Here is a 5,441-nt window from a genome sequence, read left to right as displayed (position 1 = left end):
TTCTGAGTGTATTTTCAAAACAATGAAAAATAAGAGAAAGTTAAAAAAAACCCCAATATCCCATAACCAAATGCAAGAGTACATATATTGTTTTGCTTATCACCCACTCTACCAGTAGCACACAATAACTGAAAATTAAAACACTAAACGTGAAGTCCTTAAGTACTCTTGAGCTGTTCAAGCAGGCTGGAACTAGAAACACTCTAAAGGGTCTCAGATAAGCACAGTGCATGCGTGATCTAGGATTTATAACAAAATAATGACTGATAGTATAAAATGAAATTACTTTATCATCCTCTAACCTGTTCAGGTCAAAAACTATCAGCTTTTTGGGCCACAATTAAGAAATGTTTTTGTTTACAGGAAATAGGATGAATAACTTCCATATTCTCTAAGCACAGCATCTTAAAAAGCCAAGCAGATAAAGCAAAGGCACAAACTTTCAGGGAACAGTCAGACCAAATACAGGATTAGAAGCAATCTGTGAGCAGGCAGTGACACATCTGCACTGGATCTGCACACAAGAATATTGTTCAAAGCTCAGGCTGCCATCTCAGCTTTCTTTCATTTTTAATTAATTAACAAAGTATCACAAATACTTCGCAGAATGCAGGCACTGTTCATTCTAAGAATAACACATTACATCTGCTGCTGCTGCTTCCATTTATTACTTGATAGACCAGATTCTTAGGATAGTTTTATTTTAAACTGAATACCAGAAAGAAAAATTCATCTTATAGCTGTCAATGCACAGCCCAGCTTTCACCACCCACACAAATAAGCATCTCATCTTTAACCATGACACTCTCTTGGAACAGAACATGCTTGGAAAGCCCACACGAATACAAGGAATACAACTGAACATCATTTCCCCCTGTCCGTTTCAAAGGCAATTCAGTCATTCATTCCCATGTAGAAGTTAGAAGAAACATGCATGGCTGATAACAGGTAAAACAAATTTTCTAATACATATAGGTGTAGATTTTCATCCAAAGAATAACATGCATCCTAATGATTTTATCTTTAGAACTGTCCTGTTCAACATCCCGGAAGATAAAATAATCCTTCGCGTTCATTTCTGCATCTCATAGAGTATCTTTGTGCATTACTTTTACTGAAGACCTTACATGAAAGCAGTAAACAAGCACAACTCTCTCAATGACTTAGCAAGGAAAGAAAAGTCACTAAAGCAACCTCAGACTAAAACAAAACCTTCTGACTCCACTGTGTACTCGAAATGACTCTGCATGTCCTCATACTTGAAGCTATTATTTGTCCATTCCCAAGTTAGACATGACAGTTACTTTAAGCCTCTTCTGAACCAGACCAATACTCCAGAATGGTCTGGACTACTGAAAGAATACTAATATACAGATGTGACTGTTTGATCTGAGACTGGAAAATATAGAGAATAATTTTACACAAGAGCTCTGCCTCCCCATCTGGAGGTGGTCACAAACACTTGTCAGAGTTTCCAACTCCAGTCTAATCAGAGCTCTGTCCTTCCCTAACCCCAGCCTTTGTTTTTAACATGGAAGCAGGCAAAATGAATCTAATATATACACCCTCCTCCCTCTGGACTGAATGCACACACTCTTTTGCAGAGCTTTGTGCCACAGTGGCCATTAACAGCACTGCAAATTAAGCACAAATTATTTTTTCCTTCCTTCCTAAAAATACTTTAAGAAAACAGTGTAAAGACCAAACAACCCAAAACTAACAGAAAAGTTTCCACAGCTTTCAGAATCTGACTCTGAATTTATTTCAACTAGCAATTGTTTTTTCTTAATACATTAGAATTACAAACCTTCCACACCAATTATTTAATAATTATATAGAGATGCAAGTCCATGGCCATAACCTTCCTGTGGGAACCACTGACAATTTTCAGTGAAGAAAACACAAGGTGTGCTCACAGGTCTGGTGATAAAAAAAAAAAAGCTTCCAAGTCATCAGGAACTTGCATGCTTGATTCCAGCATGCAAGGATGAACAGGCCCCAAATTGTGACTTGCTCAGTATTTTGCTTTTTCTGATGAGTAAAGCATTCCTGTATTAATATGCAGAGGTCAGGTTAGCTCTGTCAATATATTTTACTGCTCACTGGCCAGCAAGCAACTCCATTAGTGAGTACGGGTCCCAGTTTGCCTTTAGTTCTATTTAAAGTAAATTAAAATTTAAGGGTTTACTAACAGAAACACAGATTCTCTGTGAAGCATAACCAAGTTATCGTTAGCTTTAAACTGTATTTTCCTTGCATTTCTGTCTCTAAACCTTCACCTGCCTTCGTCTCCTTTCAAAATGGCATCTTTCCCAACCTATCACACTGATTACATCAACCCTTCTCCTCTCATATCACCCTGAGCTGTGTTTGATTCACTATTTGAAATACAATTAAAATCATTTCATAATATAGTTACACCCTGACCTTAATTGAATATTCTGGCATATCAGGAATACCATCAAGTTATGGCATCAACATATGTATCTAAAATTCCTCATCAAAAATGAGTGGCCAAATACATAGCTAAGATTATAAAAAAATTCTCCAATTCTTGTTGTGGGGCTGTTACTCTTTCAGAAATCAGTGCTTGCCACCATAAGTACAAATTCTCTGGAGGAGAAAATGTCTACTTCTATTGTTGTTCATCTACGCAACACCCTAATACACGGAAAACTACAGCAAAAACAGCCATGGCCTTAATATAAGGTAGAAGCATGAATATTAGCTATTTAGAAGTAGGTCTAACAGTATATCAGTAACATTCAGATCTTTTCAGAGATCGCATAGTCACAGATTATATCCAGTAAGTTCCTGATAAAATGCATTCTTGTTTACTCAAAAATACGCATTTCTCCCAGGTATACCTCAGTACTGGGCTTAACTCTTGCCAGCACCTCTCAGGCAAATCAGAACAATTATCAGTAGAGATCGTCAGTGCTAAGTGCTTTTAAAAATCATATGCCTGAGTGGCATTTCAAGTAAACAAGCTTACATTTCAGCAAAGTCTATTGGAAATCACCTCTTCCAAACAAACTCTTGGCCTCTTTTTTCCATTACTGCTACTTCTGTGATGGTTTAAGGAGCTGGGTGAACTAGAAACTTTGCAGCTGACTCTGCAAAAGTCTGATTGCAATCAAACACAATACTTCAAACACATGCAAAATACAGGGGTAAAGAGAAGACAAAGACTATTTATAAATAGACATTTCACCTGTGATAGCTTGCAAAAGAACACTTACTAAGATTACTTAAAATTAATAACGACTCCACGTAACACTACAAATGCCAAGTATCTGAAACACAGACTGCAGATCAATTCAATACCATTTTCAGTACCTCTGACAGGCAGGTTTTTTGATCAGCTCCAGATAAGCTTGTAACTGAGTCACCACTGCCTGGCTCCATGAGAACATAGGCCTACCTAATTTCCTTTTCTTTACATGCTTGTGTATCTACACATTTGGCTATTTCACAATTGCAACAAGAGCATTAACTCAATTTGTTTCTATGGTATAATTACACTGCCTGGGTTTGGCCTCATGCCTTAGAACACCCTTGCAGTGATGACCTAGAAAGACACTGTCTAGCTGGTCTCACTGCTGGAGGGTATCACATCAGAAGAGCAGTAACAACGTGAACAATGTTCACTGTTGTTCTACGCTGTTACATGTAGGCAATTCTTAAAACACTTGTAGCTTGCTAAATTACAGCTTGCTTATGCTGACAAGTTACTAATTGACTAATCAACTCTGAAACAGCTCCATCCTGTGCTACCCAGAACTGAGCCTAGGAGAGTAATTCTGCTGGTTATGACAGTCAGAGGCTCTAAAGACTACAGAATCCTGTGAAACCTTAAGTAATATCTTCAAATCGATTGATTCAAAAATCACAAGTTAAATGTCACTAAATGATTTCTTGTTTACTTCTCAGAGACACAACTTTTAGTTTTTCCTCCTGCTGTTTTAGATATTAGGGTTAAGACCTCAAACTTTTCTTCAGAATCATCGCAGCTAAGAAGCTCTGTATCCAACTTTTTCAAACTTTCACAAGCAGAGATAAGGCTTTCAAAAAAACATAAATTTATCCTGTTACAGTTGGAAAAGCTACTTTTACCATCAACATTCCCTCCTACACAGCAACAATACACAGGATAGAAAGGCACCAAAATAAAAAAAATGTGATTTGTATATTAGTAACATGCAAATAGGAGCCTGTGTAAAGTCCACCAAAGTTAACAAAAGGACTGACACTGCTTTCCATACCACTTGGATCTGGCCAACAGTGAAGAAAGATATGCAAAAAGGGAGAGAGGGTGGGTGCATCCTGCCAAGTAAGCACGGCTGCCTTAAGCCAAAGGGAAAGCGAGGCCTGTACCAAGAAAGAGAATGATGTGGGAGTTACATCAAAGACTTCAAAAGAAAATTTTAGCGTAACACCAACACGGCTGTAAACCTTGAAACACATTCACTTCTAGGAAATCAAATGTCTCACAATAAATCATTAACACTAATACCATACAGCAAACCTGTATTGTCTGCAACATCAGGTTCCTGCTCCCATTTCACAAACACAGTAATATATATTTTGCATGTATACGTACTTTGCAGTCATTGACTGCAAAACATCCATTTGTGTAATTTCTAGGAACTTAGAAGCAGTCGATCTGTACACAGGAAGTATAAAAATATTCTAAGTGGAAAAATCACTGACAGCTAACACAGAGAAACATTATTCTGGACTGTCAGTCCTTGGCTTTTAGCATTTACTAGAAATTTCTGTAAGGATTAATACTTTCTATAAGGAACACTATAGACCTTATGTGAACATTCTGGCATATCAGGAATTACATCAACTTAGGGTATCGATGTACGTATCTAAAATTTCTCATCAAGGAAGAGCAGCCAAATGCATAGGATTCCAGCTAGGGAATATCACAGGATTCCAGTTAGGGAATCACCACACCTGTTCGGGCAGAATAAATTAAATCCCTTTCCTCCAGAGGAAATTTACAAACTAGTCACATTTCACAACATCAGAGTGACACGAAGAAATTAACAACACCCAGCAGTACACAGTGTACTGCAGGCCAAAGCCTGGACGCTGTCACGTAATTTTAAAGAATATTTTTAAAAAATTAAAGATTAAAAAAAAAAGGAAGAAGAAGTCCTAGGAACACCGTCTTCCTGAAGGCCCCAACAACCAGCAGCCTCAGTAAGTTAATTAATAGCAACACACTCTCTAATTGCGTGCCCTCTCTGGTGACTCACTCAAAGGCTTGGATGGATGGATGGATGGATGGATGGATGAGGAGGAGGAGGCTGAGATGTGCAGGGGAGGAAGGATGGAAGGAGGGAGGGAGCAGCTTGTGGTGCCCGGTCCCCCCACCCCGTGTGCGGACAGCCGAGAGGGAAAAGCGAGGGGCAGGCACTGGACCTCGG

The 5,441-nt window shown here is 38.5% G+C and overlaps 1 protein-coding gene across 3 annotated transcripts in view; it reads right to left on the bottom strand.

Moving 5' to 3' along the window:
• SUPT3H (SPT3 homolog, SAGA and STAGA complex component) overlaps positions 1 to 5,313 on the bottom strand; it is a 247,162-nt gene extending 241,849 nt beyond the window's left edge. For 2 of the 3 annotated variants that reach the window (XM_008641901.2, XM_017744983.1), the window contains exon 1: positions 5,239 to 5,313. The gene's annotated coding sequence lies outside the window, so the exon portion shown is untranslated. The remainder of the gene's footprint in view (positions 1 to 5,238) is intronic. The other variant, XM_017744982.1, reaches the window with a different exon arrangement.
• Positions 5,314 to 5,441: the final 128 nt, after the last annotated feature.

This window comes from Corvus brachyrhynchos, unplaced genomic scaffold (assembly GCF_000691975.1).
Source record: "Corvus brachyrhynchos isolate BGI_N302 unplaced genomic scaffold, ASM69197v1 scaffold116, whole genome shotgun sequence".
In the NCBI taxonomy this organism is placed as follows: domain Eukaryota; kingdom Metazoa; phylum Chordata; class Aves; order Passeriformes; family Corvidae; genus Corvus; species Corvus brachyrhynchos.
The sequence above is the reverse complement of the archived record's forward strand: the minus strand, read 5'-3'. Positions and strand labels throughout refer to the sequence as shown.